The sequence below is a fragment of the Panthera leo genome, chromosome C2, assembly GCF_018350215.1.
Source record: "Panthera leo isolate Ple1 chromosome C2, P.leo_Ple1_pat1.1, whole genome shotgun sequence".
NCBI lineage: Eukaryota > Metazoa > Chordata > Mammalia > Carnivora > Felidae > Panthera > Panthera leo.
In genome coordinates, this window is record NC_056687.1 from 49,629,161 (window position 1) to 49,656,647 (window position 27,487).

The window sequence follows — 27,487 nt, forward strand, 5'->3', positions numbered from 1 at the left end:
AAAGGGGTGCCTGGGTGGCTCGGTCGGTTAAGCGGCCTACTTCAGCTCAGGTCATGATCTCACTGTTCGTGAGTTCGAGCCCTGGAGCCTGGTTTGCATTCTGTGCCTCCGTCTCTCTGTTCCTCCCCCACTCGCACTCTGTCTCTCTCTCTCAAAAATAAATAAAGATTAAAAATAAATTTAAAAAAATGTACTAAGAAACTTATTTTGCCAAGATTAAAGAGTACAGGATCAATATACAGAAATCAATTGTCTTTCTATAGTGACAACGAAGAAGCCAAAAATGAAATTAAGAAAACATATCCATTTACAATAGTATCTAAAAGAATAAAATACTTATAAAAGGTAAAAGAGAACTGCATGTAGTTTAAAACAGTAAGGAAGAAGATGCAGTCCCCCTACAGAAGGGTCTTAGTAGAGAAAATTATTGAAGACATGCAATAAAATATTAATAAATATCATAATGAAAGTTCATCATATAGTAATAATGTTTCTATTTAGAGAGGAATAAGGAGGAGCATAAATACAGTGGAGAAAAGTTCTTTGTCCTGATTAGAGGACAAGTGAGCACGTATATGGAGTATGAGCCATTCCAGTTGATCTTCTGGCATCCTTCTGTTCTGACTTTGGAAGGGATAGGGAAGAAAAGGAGCAAGTATGAGAAGTGAAGAAGCTTCTACTAGGTGTAGAAATATGCAGCTTTTCATAAAGTCGCAGCATTGGACTAAAAAGTGAGAAATTGATAGTAAACTGAGTATAAGATTTTTCTTAGGGGGTCAGTAAAATAAATCAAGCATTAAATTAAGTGATAATTATAAACAAGTGTACCTTGTGACACATCTAAGCCATAGAGGACATTCTTTTCTTATATCTTGCCACACATTGTTTCTTTTATTTTCCTATGGTATTTAATTAGTTTATGTTATTATTTGAGAGGCTTACAGAGTTATAGAAAAAGAAATGTTGACTGAATCATACTTCTTATCTTCCACACTTTTCTTTGCCTGGAAACACCGAAACTTTGCCTGTGTACAGTACTGTTCACTTGAAAGGGCTTCTGGATTTACAGGCTTATTACAGGGTGGTAAGGGTAAGGGATTGGGAGTGAGTAGGACAGAAGTACAGAGTTTAGAGCACTCCACAGATGCATTCTCTACCAATCCATGTCCCTGCTAACTACTCATTTTATGAGGCATACATTTCCAAAGTGTTTGGGGATCTCTTGGAAAATTTCTCCTTGGTTGCAAAATAATTTTTGTTCCTTGGTTGCAAATTAGTTTTTGAGGTTAATTTTTCAATACCTGGAACTGTGACTTGATGGAAAGTTGACTGGATCAGAAATAGATTCAGATGGGGCCTTGTTAGCTTTTTTCTTTTATTTTCTGTTCTTTCAGATGGAATGTAAAGAAGCCATGGGACAGAACTTCAGATGTTGGGATTTCTGCTCACCATTGCTTTAATGAGAGGATTTCATAAAAATGTAAAAAAAAAAAGCATAAGTTTGATTGGTATCCTATCTGGAGGGTGTCTTTAACAAAAAGAAGCCAAATGACTCCAGTAGAAGCTTAAATTTTCACTTTCTCCTCTCTAGTGTTCTGAGAAAATGGGAAGAACAGAAGTGGGTCTGTAAAATATTTTTATCCAAAAAGTATTTAAAAACGAATTATTTGCAACTAAGATAAAAACCATATTCATATACATTAAAACAATATTAAACCGTTTTTTACAGTAAACAATAACATAAGCAGAAATTTTTCTTGGTTCAAGTTCACATACTTTAATAAATATAAAATTGTTGACATTTTCAGTTGAATCCAATACAGTATTATTAACTATAGTCACATGCTTTACATTACATCCCCAGGACTTATTTATTTTATAACTGGAAATTTGCACTTATGACTCCCTTCACCCATTTTGCCCTTTCCCACCACCTCCACCTCTGGCAACCACCACTGTTGAATATTTTGGAAAAAAGATTTCTGACAAGTTTTTTCTTAAGTTTATTTATTTATTTTGAGAGAGAGAGAGAGAGAGAGAGAGGCAAAGATAGAGGGAGAGGGAGAGAAAGAGAACGAACCATGTGTGCATGAGGGAGGGAAAGGGAAAGAGAGAATCCCAAGCACTGAAAGTGCAGAGCCTGACTTGGAGGGGTGAGGGCTTGACCTCATGATCAGTGAGAACATGACCGGAGCCAAAATCAAGTGTTGGATGCTTAACCAAATGAGCCACCCAGGTGCCCCAAATTTCTGGTAAGTTTTAAATCATAACAAAAAGTTAGAAGGTTTTTTTTTTTTAAGGAAGTGCTATGTAGGAAGTTTCAGGTAATTTTCAAAGAAGTTGTTTTCTCAAAGGCTTAAACATTTTAGAAGTTTGACTCATGATACCATTAAAGAGAGAAAGCACATAACTGCAATACAAAATATTTCTTTTATTTCTCTATTCAGTGTCAGCTTTGTCACAAAAATATTATTGTTCAGTTACTCAAATTGTGTAATTGTAAAATTATTTTTAAAATTGGACAACTATAGACGTTGACATAATTATGCCTTTGTGTGACATAACTAAATTCTAAGTATATCTTTGCTCAATGGATCTCTTAATTTAATAAAAACATCAGTAAGAGAGAGGGATAGTATTACAGATCCTACAGAAATTTAAAGGACAAGAATAAAATATTATAGACATCTTTAATCCAATAAATTCCACAACTCAGATGAAATAGACCAATTTCTTTTTTATTAAAAAGATTTTTTGAGTATAGTTGACACACAGTGTTACATTAGTTTCAGGTGTGCAACATAGAGATTCAGCATCTCTATATGTTATGCAGTACTCATGACAAGTGTAGCTACCATCTGCCACCATACAATGTTATTACAATACCATTGACTAATGACTATATCACCTGTGCTGTACCTTTAATTCCCATGACTTATTCATTCCGTAACTGGAAGCCTGTATGTCTCACTCACCTTTACCCATTTTGCCCATCCTCCTACCCCTTCACCTCTGGCAACCATTTGTTTGTGCTCTGTTTTTACAGGTCCAGTTCTGTTTTTTGTTGTTTTATTCATTTGTTTTGTCTTTTTATTCCACATATAAGTAATACCCACAAAGTATTTGCCTTTCTCTGTCTGACTTATTTCCCTTAGCATAATACACTCTAGGGTATATACTCTAGGTCCACCCCTGGTTTTATTTTTTTCTTTTGTGGCTGAGTAATATTCCATTGTGTGTGCGTGTGTGTGTGTGTGTGTGTGAGTGAGTGAGATATATCACATCTTCTTTATTCATTCATCTATTGATGGATACTTAGGTGGCTTCCAAATTTTCCCTATTGTAAATCATGCTGCAATCAACTTAGGGGTGCATGTATCTTTTTGAATTAGTGTTTTCATTTTCTTTGGGTAAATACCCAGTAGTGGGATTATTGAATTATGAGGTATTTCTATTTTTAATTTTGGGGGGAACCTTCAAAATATTTGAATGTACACTTCACAAAATAGGTGGCCAATAAGCATATAAAAATAAGCTGAGCATAATTAGTCACTAGGATAATGCAAATTCAAACCACAATGAGTTATAACTAAATCGTTTCTGCAATGATAAAAGGATTTTTTTAAGTTTATTTATTTTGAGAGGAGGGTTGCGAGGCAGGGGGAGGGGCAGAGAGAGAGAGAGAGAGACAGAGAGAATGCTAAGTAGGCTCTACACTGTCAGCATAGAGTCTGATGTGAGGCTTGATTTTACAGACCATGAGATCATGACCTGAGCTGAAATCAAGAGTCAAATGTTTAATCAATTGAGTCACCCAGGAGCCCTTGATAAAAAGAATTTTTTATGTGTTGGCAAAGATGCAGAACAATTGGAAGTCACACTCGTTGCCTGTTGGAGTATAAAAATGTACTATTTTGGAAAACATTTTGTCAGATTATTGTAAAATGAAACTTACACTTAACATATGACTGAGAAATTCCACTCCTAAGGATTTAACCAACATAAAAGAAAATATGTCCACACAATGATCATGGCACCTTGAATCATAATAGCTCCAAATAGAAAACATCCAAAGGTCATCAGGTCAGGGGCTAAACTCTTCACACAATTGAATAGTACGCAGCAACAAAAAGAAGAAACTAATGATACATGTAACAACATAAATGAACCTCAAAAAATCATGTCAGGTAAGAATTCAGATGCAGGATATATATTGCATAATTCTGCCTATATTAAATCTTAGAAAAGACAAAACTAATTTATAATAACAGCAGATCATTGTTTTGCTGGGGCCATGGTGTTGACCATCAAGGGTTAATAGCAAATGGTTTGGGATGATGGAAATGTTCTATATCTTCATTGTGGCCATGGTGGTTACCTAAATGTATGAATTTGTCACAGTTCATTATCAATACAATTAAAATACGTGAATTTTATCATATTTAAATTGTACTTCAATAAAGTTTATTAAAAATAAGATCAAATGTTTCATCTTTGACAGAAAAAACTTATAAAAACTTCATTTTGATTCCATGATTTGGATGAAATTATTAAACAATTATTAGAATTGATTTTCCACTTATAGCATATGATAACACTAATATATAAATGTATGTTTATATATATAAATATGTATATAATTTAACTATTTACCAAGTTGTACAGTTAGTGGAGCCAGCCCATTTACCAGCTATTTCACATTTCATAAGTATACAAAAATAAGTGAAATTAACTTACAAGCATAATCTTTTGATCTTAATGAGACATTATGCTTGATAGAATTGTACAGCTGTACATGTTAAACTATTGTCTTTGAGAAATTTTTCTTAAAATAGAGATTAACTTTTGAAGTAAGTGCTGATGATACTTAGGCAGATTCTGACATCTGGTTTTCAAGGAGTCAATGAAAATCACCATAGCTCCAAATGTAGATGGGTAAACACTAACAAACACATGACAAGTTACATGTGTATCATCAATTTTCTTGAGAAACAGACTTCAGTGCTTAATGTTAAAAATAAACATGTACTTATGCTCTTTTTTAGCTCATTAGTAATAGTTTATTGAAAAACAAAGCAAAAAGCATTACCAAGCAACAAGATAAGTAGGTATGCAATGAACGTCCAACCCACTGTGGTTGCAGGGTTCAGACTGCTCTTTATATAGCAGAACAGCTCAGCCTCTGTTTCCTGCGCATATTTCATGTACACTTAGCCTATAAATTCCCACATTTCCCATAGATTCTGCTATATGGCAGTAAGAGACCCTCTTGCATTTCTCCTGGTGAAATCCAGGCCTGCTTTAGTGGTGTGTGACAAGCACATTCATACAGGATCCTGCTCTCAGAAGGGCCCCAAGCTGGTTAAAAATCCTGCTGTTGTCTTGAAATTCTTAATAATTTTATCTTTGAAATTGGGTTTGGTAAGTGAGATCTGAGGGGATAATGAAGCATGTGCATGAGCAGAGGAGTGATAAATAACAAAATGAGATTAAAGAAAATAAAAGGAACACATTTCTAAATGGGGCAGAAACTTCTGATGTGATTTTCTTCCTAATCCTGACTGCTGGCAGCTTTTATTTCCATAGACAGCGACATAGTTCAAGTTTTAATTGTCATATTGCTGGTTTTCCCAGATTCTCAAGTGCTCCCACTGTTTTGGGGGTAGAACTGTTCTAAGAATTGTAAAGCAGAGTTTTATATTTTATAGGCCACCCATCATTCACTCCATGAAAAGCTTGTCATGTGGGAAACAAACTGGCCACTTTTTCAGAGAATATTTGTCTGTTCCTAGACATTTACTTTTTTTAATCAAAAATTGATGATTTTAAAGTTAAATGTGAAATTTACATTTAAATGTGATAAAAGCAGCACACGTTTATTGTAGAAAGAAAAAAAGAACACAGAAATATATGAGACATAAAAATTGAAAAGCCATACCCCTTACCCCTTTCTACCCATAATTCTGCCTCCTAGAGGGAGCCACAGTGAATGGTTCAGTATTCACCCTTAGGAATGCATCTCTGTGTGCGTGTCTTGTCCTGTCATGTAACTTGCCTTTTACTCTCAACAATGTATTGCCATTATCCTTCCATATCATATATAGAGGATATATATGACATGAGAGGATATCATATATATATGACACAGGAGGATAATGGCAATATGTTGTTTATGATATATAAATTATATATATATATATATATGAGATAGATATATATGCTACATATTAAAAATATGATAGATCATATATGATAGATATATATGCTACATGTGATATATATGGTATATCTCTGCTGTATTTTTTTTAATATATGAAATTTATTGTCAAATTGGTTTCCATACAACACCCAGTGCTCATCCCAAAAGATGCCCTCTTCAATGCCCATCACCTACCCTCCCCTCCCTCCCACCCCCCATCAACCTTCAGTTTGTTCTCAGTTTTTAAGAGTCTCTTATGCTTTGGCTCTCTCCCACTCTAAACTCTTTTTTTTTTTCCTTCCCCTCCCCCATGGGTTCCTGTTAAGTTTCTCAGGATCCACATAAGAGTGAAAACATATGGTATCTGTCTTTCTCTGTATGGCTTATTTCACTTAGCATCACACTCTCCAGTTCCATCCACGTTGCTACAAAGGGCCGTATTTCATTCTTTCTCATTGCCACGTAGTACTCCATGGTGTATTCTCTGCTGTATTTATTATGAGTATATTGTAATTTTTAAACCAACCCCAAGTTAGTTGTTTCTAAATTTTCAAAATTAAAATAACATTCAATGAACAGATTTTTTTACGTTCATTATTTATAATACCCTTGAAAGGCATAAAAATATATAAAGGACATAAAGACATGAAATGGCTACATTTTGTTGTGAATTGTTACCTACATCATGACAACTATTGACCACACTTGTGAATCCTATCAAGAATAGCATCTCTCCCTACCTACTTGCTGAGAATTACTGCTTTAGGTGAATCCATTAGATCTGAAAACAAAGGTTCTACTGCATTGTTCTTAATATTAAGTATGATAATGATAATCATGAATTTACTTTGATTGTTGTGAATGCCATGTCTTTAAAAGTTGGCCCCTGCCTCCCCCTTTCCTGAATTAGTACCTCAGGACAAAGATCAGAAACTCCCCTGGAGTTGCAGTGTGTTCAGTGAGCAAGAGGAAAAGCCTAGTTTTCTGCACCTCAGGCTTTACCACTTTTACTGAGAAGTAAGATCATAATGATTGAAGTCTAAAAGGTATTCTTCCTCATGACTCCTGTCCCACCTTCAGATTTGACACATGTTGAAACTCTCATTAAGGTTGCTGTTGTGATACATACCTGGAAGGAGAACATTGACAGTTGTTTTGATCAACACAAGTTGACAATTTGGATTTTGGCTTTTACGATGGTGTTACTTTAACATTCAGCACAGAACCTTCCTGATTCCACCTGCAATCACTCATTGGTAGACTGCAGGTCTATTAGGTAGGCCCTGGCTTTGCGCTTCCTGTGACCACTGTCTGGTCTTTCCTCTCCCCATCTGGGGTTGAGCCATTATCTCTAGCCCCTCTTTATACCAAGGGGTCTGAGAAGGCTTGTTCTATGTGAGCACTCGGTATACTTTTTCTAACATCAATTTGAAATCTCAACTTTGCTAGTTTCCCTCTCTCTTCTGCACATCAGTCTGGATGCTGATTCTAATTCCACTGAACAATTCTGTCTTCTTTCTGTCACTTCTTCTGACTTTTGCCTTAGGCTCTCTCTAGGGTTTATCTTTACGCCTTGGACTTTTAATTGGTATCAAATAAAAACAAAGCCAGACTTAGGTAAGGACAGAATTTACTGCAAGGGGGAGGAAACAGACCATTGTAACAGGGGAAGGAACGCTATTGCAATAGGGAGAATGCTTGGGCTTGGAGCCCTGCAAGCATCTCACAGGTTAGTGAGGGGAAAAAAAAAGCTTTGCTTTTGCTTTTACAGGAGGGAATAAGTAAACAAGGCTGAAAGAACCAGGTTGGGGAGATGGAATGCATGAGGATGGCTGTGAATAGACAGTTGATTAGAGAATATTCTGCCCTGAGATCAGTATATTTTCAAAAGAGGCCATTAGAAGGGGTTCTATGCTGGCTCAGGCTGAGAGTGGTTCAAAAGCCACTAGCCTGGAGGAAGGAAACCTAACCCACATTTACTTAACAAACATTTTGGTCTGACTTCTCAGTGGAGACCAGGCAGATAATCATTTATGAGGCAAAGCATGGGAATTTGCAGCATCTGTGTCTCTGGCTTTGTCATAGGTAGGTGAGAGGGGCATCTGTTTGTCTCATCTAAGTCATATGGAACGGTGTCTCTTTGCAGTAAGACATTTTCTGGAACATTAAGGTGGAGGAAATTTTTAACTTTTGCTGTTTTCCAGAATAATAGAGTTCAAATAAAATTCAGCATTGTTATCATTATCTTCATTTCTCTTGTCCCTAGTCTGACTTCTTTTCTGAAATGTGCTTTTTGACTCCCTCATGCTGTACTTTAGATTTACTGTGTTTGCCTTCATGCATTCTCTCAGCTCCTGTCTTACATGCAGTTTTTACTTTAAAACTTGTATTGTTATTATTTTTAAGAAATATTTTTAACTTATAAAAGCAAAAATCTAAAAAAATACAGATATGTAGTAAAAATGAAAATGCTACTTTACTTAATATTTTTAAATGTGTTTCCTTCTCCAAATTAAATTCCATTTGTATAACAATAAAGAATAAAACTAAACGATGAACAATTATCTTACATTGTAATATTATTCTGTGATGTTAAACACTTTCATTAAGCAAAACGCGTATTTGATTGGCGCTCTGAACTCCATGGGTTACTCAAAATGAAGGCATATCTGTATGTAGGTGCGCCTATGAGGTTCAAGACTTGGCTCCTACCATGTTTAGCCTCTGCTTTCCTTTGCATTGGCTTCATTTTGCCCAGTAATGAAAAAGATGGCCACTAGCAGTCCAAACCTTCATTCTACTTGATGAAAAACTCTAGATATTTTTCTCCAATTAAATTCTGGACTTTGATCTCATTGTCCCCAACTAGCCATGTTTTGCTCCCTGAACTGAGATAGTGTTCATCTGACTGTCTAGGTCTCTTTCAAGGGTTAGGGAGTAGGGTGGGTTCCCTTGAGGCCATATCAACCGAGCTTTCTAGGGATGGTTTTCCAAGTGACAGTTGAGAGAAAATGTGGGAATAGGAAGGGCAGGATGATATTTTTTAAAATATGTGTGTATATGAGTGTGTGTGTGTGTGTGTGTGTGTACAGTGAAAGTTTTAAGTGAAGATTTTATTAAAACCTTTTTTTTTGAAAATAAATAATTTTTGTATAAAAGTACATGTGGATAATGCAAACAATGTTCAAGGAGTTATATGAAAAATGACTCATCCTTCTTATTCATTCCCTCACTTTAGATTAGTGACTATCTAGAGATGACAATTTTTACTCTTTTACTTATTTACTGTTACTTACTCCCAAACCTTTTATTAATATGCTAAGGCAAACATTTACTTATTGTTCAGCATTCAGTGTTGCTGCTGAAAATACTGATGTCATTTTCTTGATGATTCTTTGTTAATGGTCTGTTTTTCCTCTGGATTCCTTTAAAAACCTTTTTTACTTGGTATTCTAATCTTTTACTTGAATTTGCCTGGGTTTGGGTCCATTTTAATTTATTTGCAGGGCCTTTGATAGGTCATTCAGTTCTGAATGTTGTTTCTGTAGTAACTTCCTTTCCTTAAAAATCATCTCTCCCTGAAAATCTTGTTGATTGAATATTAGGTTTCCTGGATTAATCCTTTATATCTCTGATCAGAAAAGATAGTATCTTATATCTCCTTTTCTTATTTTTTGATTTCAGGGAGATTTCTTCAATTTTATTGTCACCTTATTTAGGAATTGATAATTTGGGTAGTGGTATTTTTTATTTCTAAGAAATAATAGAACTTTTTCATAACCTTTATATTTATGATTTATGATTGTGTTATCTGCCTGAAGAAATTAATATTTTTTAAAAGTTATATATTTAGTTTTTTCTTTTTTGTTCCCTGAATTAACTCTGTTTCTGTTTTCTTGGAATCAATTTTTCCTGTTCGTTTCTATCTTTTTTTTTAATAAAGTAGGTTTTCCTTGAAAGCTTGATAACTTTTGATTGTCTCTTCATATTTACAAATGAAACTATAAAAAGCTGATAGTCCACTGTAGGTAGATTAGATCTTCCACTGTTGGTGTCATTTCAGAGGGTGGAATGGTGATCTGGCTGTTAGGTTATGACACTCTGCAAATGCCAGATTGTCTTTGGGGCTTTTCAGTTTCTTTAGGGGAGAAGCTTTGGGTTCAATACCTGGGAGAAATTTAGCTGGTGAGTTTTGTCCATTTGGTGTGATGTCAACTCTTTTATATATAAACTTTCAATTTTTCTCCCAGTTTTCAGCCTCCATTCTTACCTTGGCCTCCCTAAGTACTTGGCAACATTTCTAAGTGGGAAGCCTCTTAGGATTCTGTAGGGAAAGTGGTTTTTCCTTAACCGTGTGCTTCTGTGAGCACTCTAGGTTATGCTTCTTCTGTCCCCCTTCCTACACCTTCCTCAGTCCTACACTCTACCCACTTCCCATCTTCTGGAGGTTTCTTGGAATCCATTCTCTATCAGTGTTCCTCCCCTACCCCTATTCTTTTCACTTTGTATCTACAAACTTTACTCAGTCTTGGGAGAGAAAGGAGATAATGGTGCTCAATCTTGAATCAGATGTGTCCTATTCTAAACATAAAATTTTGGATTTTTCAAAGTTTTGTTTTTGAGCATCAACAGTCTACCTGGTATAGCTGAAAGGCTGATTATCATGATGCTATTTAAATATATCCATTCAAAAATTCACAGCGAAAATTTGCAAATGAAAGTTATTGTCTATTAATTTTACATAAAATATATATATAAAAATCTACCCTTTATATATAATATTAAAATCATTTGGCATGCTGTGTGGACATTCCCTAAATTTACAACATTGTGGAGCCTGACACATTTTGTGACGTTCTCACTACAGTGTTCTCATTTGTAAGGGACAGTGTCCTAAGAATGAGATATCTCAATGGGGATCTTTTCACTGTACTCTTTAAGTAATTTGGGCATGTTATTCAACATCTTTTAGCTCAATTTCTTGGAGAGGTTGGATTAAATAAGTCATTTTTAAAGTTCTTTTATCACTAAAATTTCATATTTCTATAATTCAAAGATAGGATACTTAGCATTCTAAAGACCAGTCAAATATCAAGAATTGTGCCAATGCCAGGCACACAACGGGTGTTCAATAATTTTTTATGAATGAAAACAATTGGAATTGGAATTTATATTCACTCATTCAATCATTCAGTGGGCAAGTATTTACAGAGTGCTTCCTAAAGCTGGACACAATTCTCAGTCAGAGGTGAAGCAATGACTAGACAGAACCATAGAGTCTGCCCTCATGTAGCATACATTCTAATGGGAGAAAACAGATTATAAAAAAGTACGATAATATGTATTCAGAAGAATGGAGATAGGTCCTATAAGGGGGCTAACTAAGGTTAAAAAGTCTTGGAAGATGGTTGTGCTATTTGAGGTAGAGTGCTCAGAAAAGGCATCCCTTATGAGGTGATATCTGAACTGAGACTTGAAGGGGGACAATGAGCCTGCTGAAAGTAGAGCTGAGAGGGAATCCTCCAGGGAAAAGAAACAGTGCAAAGGTTTTTTAGCACTGAGACAGTCAATGTAGCTGTGATGAAGAAGTTGTTGGAATGGTAGGCAGGAGACAGAGTATGAAAATCTTCTAAACCAAAGTAAGGATTTTTAGATTTTACTCTAAGTTTAATGTGACTCATTAGAAGGCTTTTAAGATGTGCTAGGATATGAGCTGATTTATACTAAAAGAAATTTTAACCTGTTTACTGTATCAAAAATGGACCTAACTATTCTATTTATATTACAACTTACTTTAAGCTGGCATTTCCCATTGCCTTTGTTTACTTTTTCTCCTTAGTACTTATCATCATCTGACATGCTATTTATATTTACTGTTTGTTTATCATGTGCTGTTCCCACTGGAATGGAAGTCCCATAAGGATTTTTTTTTTCATTTTTGTAACCTTAGTAGATGGAAAAGTCCCTACCTTGCACATGGTATACTTCTAATAAATATTATCATATTAATCATTGGTTTTTTTTTGAGGGGGTGGGAATAGGGCTTAAGAAGAGTGGTAAGATCAGACAGAAAGCTATAATAAGAATCTGTATGGGATATATATAGTGTTTTAGATAAGAATGTTAAGAATGGAGATGGAGAGAAGTGGAAAAACTCAAACTTCATTTTGGAGATATAATTGATGGTATTTGCTATGGAATTGAATGTGGGGAAAGTGGGAAATATGAGAAAGTAAGAAAGAACGAGAACCTAGAAGAGCTTCATAGGTTTTTATTTAGCTACTGCATAAGATGATCTTATCATTCTCTGAAATGGGAAAGGTAAGGGGAAAAGCATGTTACGGGGAAGAAGTTAGTGGGAATCATGATGCTCATTCAATAGCTAAGTGGAAATGTCAAGTACACACTTGGCTATATATATCTAGTACTCAGATGAGAGGTCTTTGGGAGATACAAATTTGGTACTCATCAAAATAAAGATGGCATGTAAAGCTACAGTTGTTAATGACATTCTATAGTATAAGGGTATAGCTAAGAAAGGTAGAGAACTCAGGGCCAATAAATGAGTCATTAATATTTAATGGAGAGGCCAAGAAGGGAGATGGAAAAGGATGCCTGGATATAGTGAGATTGGGCAGAGCTAAGTCATGGAAGGAGAGCAAGGAAGGTGAGTTAAGAAAGGCATGAATAACTTTGTTGGATGCACCTGAGTGGCAATAAGATGGGAACTTAGATTGTCCACTGGTTCTTGACAAGAGCAAATGAATTGTAGTGCTTTGAATAAAAGCCAGGTTAGAAATGGTTGAAAGTGAATCAGAAATGAGGAAGGAAACAACTTTCATTGTGAATAGGAGCAAGAAATATCGCAATAGGTAAAGGGGAGGGATTAATCCAGGAAAGAGGGGGATAACCATGGGAGTAAATTCTTCAGCTGACAGTGGATGATGGAGAAGGCGCTGAACAGGAATAAAATAGTTTGAAGAAGTACTATTTTTATGTGTCCCAGTAATTGCATACATTTCTCAAGATATCTTCAACTTTAGTAGTTCCAATGTCAAAGGGTGATTTGTCTCTACATGCAAATTGAACTGAGGTAATTATGTGAATCTCAGGTATTATGACTTACTGTCACAACGGATCTTTGCCTAGAATCTTGGCTCTTTATGGTACTTGCCACATGACTCTACGCATCTATGTTAATTCATCTATTGAGTGGGAACAATTTTATTTCTTGGAGATGTTGTGGACATGATGTGAGATAATGTCTGTATAGATTGACTTACTTATGTCTGTACCAAAAGATAAAATGAACATTTGCTGAAATATGTATGACAGTACCTAATTGGTTATAGTGCAGCTATTATTTTATGCCCTTGAACAGTGCTAGGTAATAAATGCCTTGAGGGAAGAAATTACATTTTACCTGTTTTGTATCCTCATACCCAGCCGCAGTTTACTTAACTCAGAGCTGGTATGTAGTGAATATCAAATAAATATAAATAAATAAATAAATAAATAAATAAATAAATAAATAAAAGAAGAAAGAAAGTAAACCCACAACATAACTTCTTATAAATTATAAAGCAAGAGAGGGTTAGGCATGACTGCATTCATTCTGGCTTTGTAATTCTGCCTTTGATACAATAGGATGTGGAATAACTTCCTTACAAAAAATCCATTTGGCACTTGAATTAACAGAGATGTTTAGGAACACCCATGTATAGCTATCTTTCATATCTGCTTGGGTTTTAGTTTCTAACATTAGATAGACAATGTATTGTAATTTTACCTATACTCCTATAATTATGTTTGATATCAGCATTTCATCAGCGTTTATCACATGTTCTAAATGAATCCATTATGTTCACAGGGATTCCTTAAAGCCCAGGAATTAAAACTATCATGAAGCCCTAGGAAACATGGCTCCAAAAAGTACTTTCCATTGTCTCAACTCCTTGGAATTAGATCTGAAAATTTTTTTCATATTTTGGTCTAGATGTATGTGTTTGTGTGCTCATCTGTCTTATTTTGTCATTAACTCTTCTTTCTTGCACCTTCATGCTTCGTGCTGTCTTCATGATTCTCCTATTTGAAGAGTTGGGGTAGTTTAAGAATACAAGATGGAAGTTTCAGCAGACATAATTTCCTCAGTCTGTAGGGACATGTCCTTAGCTTCACTGTGTCCTGAACAGGGAGATATATGGACCTTTATTAACAAATTAGACCTTAAATTAAATTAGTTTAGATTTAAGAGAAAGTCTTTTCATTTGATTGAAAACAATTGAAATGAATGAGATGAAGTATTTAAGTTCAGCATTTATCTTTTGCCCATTGAAACATTTCTGCATCTAATAAATTCAAGTTAAAAAAAAAACCATGTTCTTTAAGAACCAGAAATAAGACATTTAGTTGCCTTTTAGAGGATACTGACATATCTATAAAAATTATTACAGAATTTAGTGGGGTTAAATTATGTATTAAAAGATGAAAATATAAATCCTGGATCTGTATCAAATCTTGGTGTCAGATCACTGAGGTTCATTAGGTTGGAATTGGTTTTCAGAGAATATTATATACATGGGAGTGGCTATCGCTTTATGTATCAGATTTATGAGGCTGTATAGTAATTGGTAAAATATATTGCTTAATTTCGCTTCTTAGGATAAACCCTAAGTAAAAAACCTGAATTGCCTGCCCAATCTACAAAAACCAATACAAGCAACAAATTCCTCAAATTCCAGAAACATTTAATATAGCATTAACTTAAAATAGTGAAAAATGAAAACAATGTCAATAGTCAAAATAGGGAAGGAGGTAAAATCTTATGTGGTCACTAAGAGAATGTCTAATGGGATATTTGTAATGAGCTAGGGGAAAGGCTTACATTGCAGTTTTAGATATGAAAAGCAGTCACAATTTTTATATATTGAAGAGCTAAACTAAGGCATATGCAGAAAAAATAGATCAGAAGGAAATTCGCCAACATTTATCAGTTATGCCTGGTGATTTCAATATTTTTCTTTCTAACTTTATGTGCTTGATTTTTTCTACAGTGGACAAGTGTTAACTTTTATCATCAGAAAAAAAAATTGAAATAAAGTTGTGTATAAACAGCTTAGTTTAATAGGGATGACAATTCATCCTCTCCCAGCGGTCACTGGTGACAGCCTCTTGATGTGGTGTCTTCCTGTCTGAAAGTATTTCTTGTGTGCTTTAAACCCTTTGATCCCATTCACTTTGAAAGCAGCATGACCTTGCAAGCCTGGGGTTTGCAGCTTTCTTAGATGAATGATTTTCAGACGTGATTTTTTTTTTAAATCAGGTGAATTTTGTAAAATGCTATTTTCCCTTTGTATCTAGAAATATATTTGTGCTAAAGGTTTAACCACAAGCCAAGTATGAAGTAATTTGGTTTGGCGGTTACTAAGCTATTGATAAATGTCTTACATTATTAAGTTGAATTTGCTTTTTAGTTTCATTCTGAAAATGGCTTAACTTTTCCTGGAAAAGTGAACTTCATCTCTAGCTGAGATTGAGATCATGTATGCTGTGGCAAAATTGTAGTATACCCAGCTACTTCCAAAGAGGATTTGGTACAGAACTGTGGAATATATTACTGAGCTGTCTTCTGGAAGGTCCTATATATATATATACACTTACCTAATGAATCTCTTTTACATAATAATCACTATTTCAGTCTTAAAACTTTGAGACATTTATTCATTCATGCATTCAACAGACATGGACTGAGTACCTGTTATGTGAGAGATGCTGTGGCAGGCACTAGAGCCAACATTTCAACGTATTTAGGTAAAATTAAGGTTGTAATCCATTAGGTGAAAAAGCAAAATGCAAATGAAATATATATTTTGATCATATTTATGCAAATATATTTATCTATATGAGGGCAGGGATTTTTGTCTGCTTTGTTTTCTCCTAGCAGAACAGTCACTGGTAAATAGCAAATGTTTAGTAAGTATTTGTTACATGGATGAATAAGTGAGGGCACTGATATGGTGCTCTTGAGGGGCATATGTATAACAAGAAGAAGACATTTTGTCAAAAGGCCTGGGAATTGGAGATGGGCAAGATGAAGTTGAGAGAGTTACCACTGACTGGCATCTCTCCTCAAGGAGGATGGAGAGCACGACCACTTCTGTCTATGCTGTCATAGTTTTTTTCTCTCCTTGCTTTCCCTCTGTGCACTGCTCCCCCATATCTTCCAGGCTTTACCTGTTGCAAAGGCCCCCCTCCACTAGTGTGGAGAATTCCTTCCACAACTGTATGCACAAACTTCATGCAAAGGGATGTGTCTATTGCTCTTGGTCCCTCCAGAAACTTAGTGTGAAAACATGGTATTTCTATTTCTGCTTACTCACCATTCTCTTTGGGAATTAGACAGAACTGTTTTTTTTTTTTTTTTAAATTGGGTCTTAAGTTCCTAAACAGACTGGAAGACAAAGAAGCCTTTTGATTAATTAAAAACAATGGCATCCAGCAATCCTACTGCTTGGTATTTACCCAAGAGAAATAGAATCATGTTTCCACCAAAAAAATTATAAAAGGATATTCATAGCAGCTTTATTCATAATAGTCAAACGTGAAAACAATCCAAATGTCCTGCAAGACGAGAATGGATAAGAAAATGAGGCATATTCATACATTAGAATATTACACATCAGTAAACAGGAATGAACTACATATATATGGAGAAACGATGTATTTCTTAAAAAATATCTGGCAAACAAAAAAAAGCAAAAAAGTCCAATGAATACGTTTATAGTATTTGGGACAAAATTATTTCATTTGTATGAAGTTCAAGAATGGGTAAAAATAATGTATGGTGATAGAAATCAGTGCATTATTGTCTGAGCATGGAAGGGGAGGAAAAAAATGACTAGAAACGGGCACATGTGAATTTCCAGGGTTGCTGGAAGTGTTCTATGTCTTGTTTGGGGTGCCATAGATATATACAATTGCCAACATTTATTGACATGAACACTTAAGATTGGTGTATTTTATTTTATGTAAGTTTTACCTTAATTTTATTAAACTTTATTTCTTTTTAGAGAGAGAGAGAGAGAGAGAGTGAGTGAGCAAGTGGGGAAGGGGCAGAGAGAGAAGGAGAGAGAATCCCAAGCAGGCTCTGTGTTGTCAGTGCACAGCCCAGAGCCTGATGTGGGGCTTGATCTCACAAACCATGAGATGGTGACCTGAACCAAAATCAAGAGTTGGACGCTTAACCGACTGAGCCACCCAGGCACCCCATTTTTATTTTTAAAAAATGAGAAAAAAAACTACTTTGAGAATTAAAATATAAGACAATTCAGCATAAGTAATACTTATTTACTAAGTACTTCTATCTCAGCCAGTGTTCAAGGAGCTAGAAATATAAACATCTGTGACAAAAAGTACTCTTCCTGATGAATTCACAGTCTAGGAAGGAGAACAGATGTGGAAAAAGACATTGACAAGTCTTTTATTCATACAAAACTTTTCAGAAGTATATTTCCAGAATATACCTAAGCATGAACTGGATTGCATTTTAGAATTGTATAATACAATAATTACCTGAAGTACAGACTATTGTGTGAAAAAATATTCAGTCTACCAAATCTTGTAGTTATGCTGTGATAGAGAGCCTCCATCATGGCCCCCAAATGTATACCTATCCTTGTGGTGACTCCTTCTACAACGTACTATGTTTGGTCTCTGTGACCGATAGCATATGGGTAAGTCATTTCCAATATTAAGATATAAAAGGCTGTGGCTTCTTTATAGGGTACTTGCTCCCATATCTCTCTCATCCATCACTTTGGGAAAAGCCAGCTGACATGTGAGACTGTGTACTCAGGAGGCCATGGAGAAGCCCGTGGAGAGAAATGGAGTTCTGTGACCTATAGTGAGGAAGTAGAGCCTTCCCAGAACCGCATGAGTTACCCTCATCAGGTCTTAAGATGAAAGTGGCTGCCTTTTTGACTATACCTCTTTAGAGACGTTGAACCAGACCACCTACCTAAGCCACTCCTGAATTCCTAACCCACAGAAATTACAAAATAATAAGTAATTATTGCTTTAAGCTGCTAAATTTGTCGGTAAATTGTTATATAGCAATAAATAACCAATTCATATGATCTTTCTAAAATGTAGAAGACATGAGTACGTGGGTTAGTGAATCATTTCTGATTATTAACTGATCACCTCAGCTTTTCAGTTTCACTAAAATATTAATTACCTAATGACTGTTTGGGAACCAAAAGATTTCTGAAAACTTTGTAGAGTTTAGTTCCCAATTTCTATCCAGAGAACAGTTTACTCACTCAAAAAATCTAGTTTTTGAATAAAAACTTATGGTATATATCAATCTAGCTACCAACTAAAACATGCAAAATCATAATTTAATAAAATTTAATTGCTTCTCAAGTATGAAAGGTCAATTTTGTATTATTGAATTTATTAATGAAAAAGCAAATGAAAATTAAAATGAATTCAAATTAATATTCACAAGTAATCTTCACTTTGAACTTCAAAATATATAATATAGTTTGAAGTCATTATAGCTTAGAGACCACAACTTAATTAAAAAAAAATTTGCAGGGGTGATTTAGGCGATTTTTAAATTAAGGCAACAGAATATGAAATTTTAGAGTAATTGAGATTATTGCCCTGCCATTTTTGAGATGACCAGCCTTTATTCCTTCTTAAATCTTTAGATTTTAAAATTATACCACCCATGACAGATACTATTAAACTTAGTCTGAACTCATTTCTGCATTAAGAAAACAGATCTTGGTGGCTGTCACTGGAAAAGTGTTATATATCTTGAAGCATAAAAAGACCCCCTTTTCCCTCTAGCTAAGCAGAAACTAAGGAGGATGTAAATCCTTGCGGAAGAATTCCTACCAGATCTTCCCCCTAGGGATAGGATAGCTAAAGAAAAAGTTGTAAAGAGTTGAGTAGTAATGGGATTTTTTCTTACCTTTGAGAGGCTGAAAGTGAGGGATGATGGAAAGCTCTGAGATAATGTGAAGTTTGGTGTTATTCCTCATTTAGTTCCAGACTGGTAATTTGTAAATTTTGGCATGCATCTAAATCTTGCGAATGGCTGGTTAAAACACAAATCACTGAGTCGAATTCCTAGAGGTTCAGATTTAGTAATTCATGTGTGTGGCATAGGAATTAGTTCCATGGCGATTCTGTTGCTGTAGATCTAGAGATCACATTTCAAACCACGAATAAATTGCATTATTTTTGTCTTTGGGGGAGTTTTTGTGTTTGTAGGGTGGAGAGGAGGGAGTTAAATTACATTTATTGGACATTCTGGTAGTTCAGTAGAAACTTGAAAGTGAATTTTGGCCAATGGAATGTGAATACAATCTTAAATGACATCTCCATGTCCCACCCTTAAAATGTCCCATGTGATCCTCCATATTCTTGGCCAGCTGAATGCAAAAGATTGAGAAAAGGCTTGAGACAAAAACTTCCATGCCATATTCTGCTAATTATTCTCCTTTGAAGAAGACTGTTGGACCTTAACTGCCCACTGTGAATGGTGTCATGTTATGATAGAGAAAAAGATAGGATAAAATTTCCCAGAGAGGGAAAGGATAGGACCTGAGGTCCCACGGTGGGGAAAAACACAAATTTTGGAACAATGCTGGGAGCATCTGACCAAAGCAAACCCCTCAGGTGTAAGGCTCCTCTTAAGAGTGTAACAGATACCACCTACTCCCCCTCAGGATCCTCTCAGGAATTTGACAAAAGACCTGACTAAAAATAAGTAGTAGACCATAAAACATATGACCCACAAGGAATGGTATGACCCCTCATACAATGGAAACTGTGTCACTGGTTTTATCATTTATCCTTTCGCCCCAAAACACAGGTGGCTTAACAGAACAGTGGAATGGCCTATTAGATACATAGTTACAAAGCTGCCTGGGTGACAACACTTGTGGATTTGAGGAACTGTCATATATGATGCAATATATGCTTTAAACCAATGACCATGCAGAATGTTAATACCAGAGTCTAGGAACCAAGGGTTTTAAGTAGAGTAGATTTTCACTCATCCCAAATAATCCTCTCCAAATTTATTCTTTCTCTTTCTGAATCTTTTTGGTCCTGTTGGTATGAAAACTCTTATTTCCTAAGAAGGGAATGATCACAATAGGAGACTAAAACAGAATTCCAATTCATTGGAATCAGAGATTGCCATATGTTATCTTTGGCCTCTTCAGGCTGCTCAACCGAAAAGCAAATAAAGGAATTGCTCTCCTGACTGCAGTGACTGATTCTAGTTATCAAGGTGAAACAGGGTTGCTGCTACACAATTGTGGTAAGGAAGACTGGAACCCAGGGAATTTTAGGTACCTCTTTAGGTACCTCTTGGTACTTGATGGCAAATGGGAAGAGTTCATGGATGGCTATGGTAACTTAATAGTCATGGCCAAAAGATACTGGTGAAAGCTTATCTTTGAGAGCATGGAGTTGGATACTTGGGTATATGTAAAACAAAAGGGGTGGTTAGATGCTTCCTGAATTCACTTTCACCTTTAAGAGTAAGCATCTCTCTAACCTCCAAGCAAGAGGCTCCTTTATACTTCAGATTCCATTACATCATGGTAGCTGGGATATAAGCTTTCTCTTGAAACTCTGTCTTGTTCTTTTACTTTTCTTAAGTCTAACAATCAATCACCTAGTTCAAATGGGAATTTCAGATGTAAAAATACATGGGAAAGGTATGAAGATGAATAAGGATCTTTAGTGTTAAAATTTGAAATAGATTACATGGCAAGTCATAGTTGTACTATCTTATCATTTGAATTAACTTGACTTGATTTTGTTTGGTAAGTAGTGTCTTAACAGGCTGTACTCTAAATAGATCCTTACTGGGTTTATTAGATTCCTCATTTAACAATCGTGTTTGGGGTCATTAGTCTTTGCTTACTGGTTCTCAGACTAACCCAAGAGTTCGAAGTCAAATCTGCTTTCTTATTACCTGGTTTCTAAAAGATTTCCCCAATAGCTACCAAATAAAATCTCTTTACAAACTTAATATGATTTACCTGTACAAAAAAAGGCTTATATGTCTTTTCCAGCTGACTTGCCTCTGGACAATAACATATATATATATTTTTGGTGGGTCCTGTCTGACCTGCCCCAATTATACTGCCCTTGGCTCTTGAGCTCCTTTTTATCTCAGAGTTTTTTTGTTTTCCTTCATCATTGATCCCAGTGTTTATGGAGCTGAACTTCCTCCTCACTTATTTTATGTCTGGTGAGAAAATCCAGGGAGTCCCAATACAGCCCAGAATAGTTGTGAAAATAATTGTGTTTCTAAAATTAAATTTGTATTATGATTATTTGGTCTGGACCAAAGGTAAATTACATGGTGAAGGAGACATAAACTGTTATAGTTGTGTCAAGGGGAGTCCAATTTGGTCTGATCCTCTCATTTTGTCGATAAGAATATATGAGGTCCTCAGGATTGCTTAGTGCCTTATTAGGAGCCCGAGTCCAAACATTCCTTCTGATTTTGGTTCAGTGCAAATTCTCCAACATCATGCTGCTGCTCTGATATTATTTTTAGGGTATAGAGCTTGTAATTTTCAGATCCCAAATTTTATTCAGTAACCTTTCATATATGCACAGTATTTTATAGCTGGTAAACAACTTGATAAGTAATACCTACAGTTAAAAGGCAATTATATATTTTTTTCAAACCTTCCACCCTTTTTTAAAGAGCAGGTTTTACTACATTTCCCTTTTCCCTGAACAACTGTCATTAATTAAGATTGTTCTAAGAGACCAAAACACAGGAAAGGTATAAATTTTAGGTAGAAAAAATCATTTTTGTCTTTAGTTTACTTTACAGATTTTATTTTGTCCCTGCAAAATTTTTTAGGATGCCCTAGAAATTTATAATATAGGAACTCAAACAAAGATGTTTTCTGAACATGGCCCATTGTTCTGTTACTCCACATTCAGGCAAATTTTAGATTTACTGATTTATATTATATGAGGGATAGTTGTCGGACCATACATTGGATTCGTTTTCTTGGTTTTTGATATCTGAGTAAGCCACCCTACTAATAAATGGAGCTTGTCCTGCAGTCTTTTGGCAGCTGTGTATCATAGTTGGTTAAACAATGCTGAGGGCTTTCAGTAATGGGTGAAGTTTCAAAAATCTCTGTATGGCTCTGGGGCTATGTACAAAAGCCATATCTGGACATGTAAAGTGGAAAATTGAAATGATTTATGTATCTTGATAATTCAAATAAATGTTCCAACATTCACCTCAATTATCTTGAATCTGTAAGAAAATGTGTTATGTTTGAATTAGTATGAAAACTGCCTCAGTGTTTTATTCCAATTTACATGTCCAGATATAACTTTTGGGTAATAATAATAGTGACGGCCTCCATTATGTTCCAGGTACTATTAGGTGATTTTCATGTATTATTTCTAACCCTTATACCAACCCCACAAACTAAGCATCATTATTCCCATTTTACCCATGAGGAAACTAAGCATATAGAGGTTGTAGGATTTATGAAGAGCTTGAAGTAGTAATTTGCTTTGAGTAAATTGGCAAAGTGATGAAAGAAAGCAATACATGTTGTTAAATCTCAGGAAATGAATAAATGCTTGAAACATTATTTATCAGTTTGAAAAGACAGGAAGTCCAAAGTCTTTGTGATTCAAGATTAAAGTCTTCACTCCTTTTGCATGACCAAGGTACGATGGTGATTTTGGTCTCTGCCTTCCTTTCTTTGTGACTTTAGATCATTATGCTTGTTTTTTCTTTTATTTTTTAAAGTTTAATTTCATTTTCCAAATCTTCAAGTGCCTAAGTTAAAACTAAAAGACTCAAAGGAAGAAAAAGATACTGTGTTCTGTATAAAACAACATATGTCAAAATACCAAGTTACATCCTCCTTTTAAGGCAATAATTTGCACAACCAAGCTATGTTTGAATGCATTAACTTGCTAGAATTTTGACAGAGGCAGTCTGTGTGCACAAATCCCTCGAATACTGATGGGATTGTGATTATACCCTGAAAAGAGAGGAGCCTGAATACAGATTTTAGAGGACCAGAAAGTGTTTAATGTCTCATTGTTTGCATCGAGATTCTAAATCACATTCAAGTCCTCGACTCTGATCTTCATATCAATGCACAAATGGAACAGAAGAGAAAAGCCAGGAAAGCTGTTTTCTGAGTGAAACACTGATTTTGTTCTCATGTTACCAGCAAGAGACCATTTGGGATATTTAAGCCTGAGGTTGAGTGCTCTGCATTTGTTAGAGCTCCTCAATGTTTGAAATGGGTTTTCCCTTTAGGGAGCCCATCCATTTGGACAAGTGCTACATCAGATCAAAAGACATGGGAAGAGGTATTTTGCACACAGATTGAATTTTTTTCTGGCAAAATAACATAGCTTTTTTAGCACAACATTGTCTATTCTCTACCGAGTGTTCCTTTTTTTTTCTTTTCTTTTTTTTTTTTTTTAAATAGTTGGAGTCTGTTTTCCAAAAAGTGTCAGGCTTTTCTCATGTGGCGAATTGGCTAGCAGCCACCTGGAGATCATTTGAAATGAAAGCTGGCGTTATGGGATTTAGTTTCTCAGCTCCAGTTGGTATTGTTTTCTAGTTTATTAAATGTTGATCATATTGCTCATTTTATTGAAATTATCAGTCATCTGATTTTTGTATTACTATTTGAGAAACACAAATACTAACTAATACAATCTTTTAAACTTTGGGCTATAATGATATTCTGTTTAAAATGTCATGGAACTAATAAGAAATCATGTCTATGTTTGTTTTTTTTTTTAATTATCTCTTTCAGTTGAAAGAAATGCAGAGTCATTAGCATCTTAAGCCAATCATCACCCTAAAATGGTTTGAAGGGAGATATGGTAAACCCAAATCACTGTTTTAACTATGATGAAAGGTCAATCCAGCAATGGAAAGCAATGGACACATTTTATTTCCGAATGGTGATGCTGATCCATTTCAGGTGAGCATTGTTTACAAGAACCTGGAACACAAATCCTGGGCTGTGTGCTATGGTAAACCAATACCAGGTAGTTGGACACAGCTCCAGAAAGAGTGCCACTGTAGGGGCAGAGTAGGGAATGGAGAAAACGAGGGAAGAAGGGCTTTATCTGCTTTCCTCCACTGTGCATTTAGGAGAATTCCTGGCATGAATGATACAGTTTTCCTGTTGTCATTAGCAATAGCCGCCAATCATGGTTAATCATCTACTTCCAAAATGAAAAGAGAGTTGGCCAAAGTGCAGTTGGAACCACTGCTGCCACATCCCTGGGGATGTTACTGGAAACTTTACGAATTCTTGTTTCCAAACCACTGTTTTGATACAACATAATGGGAAATTGGAGCAATTATTCAGATAATATGTGCAAACAGTGCATTTTCACCTTTGGTTTATTGAAGACAAATCTTCATCTTCTTAGTCACAGTTTTTCCTGACTTGTAGTACTTCTTGCTAGAACCACTAACTTTTCTAAGATTCTACTTCAGTTGTGCTTCACTCCCTCTACATCTTGTCTTGAAAGGTGCCTGGAATCCATTAGTTGCTGGCTAGCTATTCATTGTTTTTAAAGCTAATTATTTTCTTTGTAAATATGAGGCAGTATAGTACAGCAGTTAGAACATGATCTAGTGTCAGACTGTCTAAATTCACATATTGCCTCCCCCATTCGATGGCTGTATGCAACTCACTCAGCTCTCTGGGCTTTCATTTCTTTGTCTATGAAATGAGGATGATTATATGACCAATCTCGTGAGCTAATATATACCTGTGCAAATTTGTCAGAACACTGAAATGCTTCACATTGATTGATAAATAGCTAAAGCCTCAGGCCCCCAGGATGCCTCTCCTTCTCAGTGCAGCTTTGCTCTTCCCTGTGATTCTACTCACTTGAGGGCCTCTAGGATGCTGTCCCAACACTATGTCCCCTATCTGTACTCACAAGTCAGTGCCCATGTTGTACCTGTTAATAAATGTTTTTATTTAATATCACCCTATTTATACAGTTGTTGCAAATTTTAGATTATTTCATATATTTCATATATTTAATATTTGATACATTTTAATGATGTTAATATATTTAGAATAGTACATAGTGCCCATTAAACACTGTCCAAGTCGCTATTATAAATAGATTGTAAGTTTTACAAGGCAAGGGCAGTATCTTCTATGTATTTTGCACATTTCCCTAAGCACAGTGCAGTAGGTGGGCAATCTCTTCATTCTTTTTTTAAATTAAATTAAGTCAAATTAAATTTAACTAAATTCTAACTAAATTAAATTAACCAAATTTAATTTTTTTGTGGTCAGAGCACAACACAAGATCTACTTAGTAAACCTTTAAATGTACAATACATTATTAACTATAGGCTAATGTTGCACAACAGATCTCTAGGCTCATTCACCTTGCATAACTGAAACTTTATACCATTGAAAAACAACTAACTCCCTAGTTTTCCCTCTCCCCCAGCTCCTGGTAACCACCATTTTACTCTCTGTTACTATGAGTTTAACGATTCTAGATACCTCATATAAGTGGAATCATTCAGTATTTGTCCTTCTGTAAATGGCTAATTTCACTTAGCATATATGCTCAAGGTTCATCCGTGTTGTCACATATTGCAGAATTTCCTTATTTTTTTGAGGCTATTTTTTTGATAATCTTCCATTGTACAAAAATACCATATTTCTTTGCATTCATCTGTTGATAGACATTTATTTATTTATTTATTTATTTTAATGTTTATTTATTTTTGAGAGAGAGAGAGAGCATGAGCAGGGGATGGGCAGAGAGAGAGAGAGAGAGAGAGAGAGAGAGAGAGAGAATCTGAATCAGGCTTCAGACTCTGAGCTGTCAGCACATAGTCCAACACAGGGCTTGAGCCCACAAACCACGAGATCATGACCTGAGCCCAAGTCAGATGCCTAATCCACTGAGCCACCCAGCCTCCCCTGTTGATGGACATTTAGGTTGATTTCACGTCTTGACTACTGTGAATAATGCTGCAATGTACATGGGGACACTAATATCTCTTTGAGATACTGATTTTAATATTTTTGGATAAATACCCAGAAGTGGGATTGCTGGATCATGTGATAGTTCTATTTTTGATTTGTGAAGAAATGTCCATACTATTTCCATAATGGTGGCACCATTTTGCATTCTGACCAATAGCATGCAAGCGTTCTGATTTCTTCACATCCTTACTAACACTTAATTGTCTTTTTGATTATCTTGACAGATGTGAGGTGGTATCTCATTGTGGTTTTGATTTGTATCTCCCTGGTGATTAGTGATGTTGAATATCTTTTCATATACCTGTTTGTCTTTGGAGGAATGTCTATTCAATGACTTTGTTCATTTAAAAAAGTCAGTTTTTTTTGGTTGTTTTGTTTGTTTGTTTGCTATCGAGTTGTAAAAGTTCCTTGTATATTTGGAAATGATTTTGCATCTGTGTTCAGCAGAGATATTGGCCTATAGTTTTCTGTGGTGTCTTATCTTTGTCTGGCATTGGTAGCAGGGTAATGTTGGCTTTATAAAATGAATTTAGAAGTGTCTCCTCCTCTTCAATTTTTTTTGTAAGAGTTTGAGAAAGATGCGCATCAGTTCTTCTTTAAATGTTTGATAGAATTCAGCAGTGAAGCCATCTGTTCCTGGGCTTTTCTTTGTTGAGAGTTTTTGATTAATGATTCAGTCTCCGTATTAGTTATAGGTCTGTTCAGACTTTCTGTTTCTTCATGATTCAGTCTTGGTAGATTGTATGTCTAAGAATTTATCCATTTCTTCTACATTATCCTTGAAATTCTTGAGTTTGGAGTACAATTTTTCATAGTAGTCTTTTATGATCCTTTTTATTTCTGTGGCATCAATTATAATCTCTTTCACTTCTGATTTTATTTATTTTAATTTTCTCTTTTTTTCTTAGTAAGTTCAGCTAAAGACTTGTCAATTTTGTTTATATTTTCAAAAGGCCAACTCTTACTTTTGTCAAAAAATTTCCATTGTTTTCTATTTTCTGTTTTATTTATTTCTGCTCAAATCTTTATTTTTTTCCTTCTGATAATTTATGGCTTAGTTTGTTCTTCTTTTTATGTTCCTTGAGGTATAACATTGTTTATTTGAGATCTTTCTTCATATTTAATGTAGGCATTTATCACTATAAATTTCCCTCTTAGTACTGCTTTTACTATATCATGAAAGTTTTGGTAAGTTGTGTTTTTGTTTCTATTT

The 27,487-nt window shown here is 35.2% G+C and overlaps 1 protein-coding gene across 5 annotated transcripts in view; it reads left to right on the forward strand.

Annotated features, from left to right (window-relative positions):
* The window catches only part of ZPLD1 (zona pellucida like domain containing 1), a 536,628-nt gene that overhangs the window by 380,952 nt on the left and 128,189 nt on the right, over positions 1–27,487 (forward strand). For all 5 annotated transcript variants that reach the window (XM_042955552.1, XM_042955553.1, XM_042955551.1 and 2 more), the window contains one exon: positions 24,052–24,222. The gene's annotated coding sequence lies outside the window, so the exon portion shown is untranslated. The remainder of the gene's footprint in view (positions 1–24,051; positions 24,223–27,487) is intronic.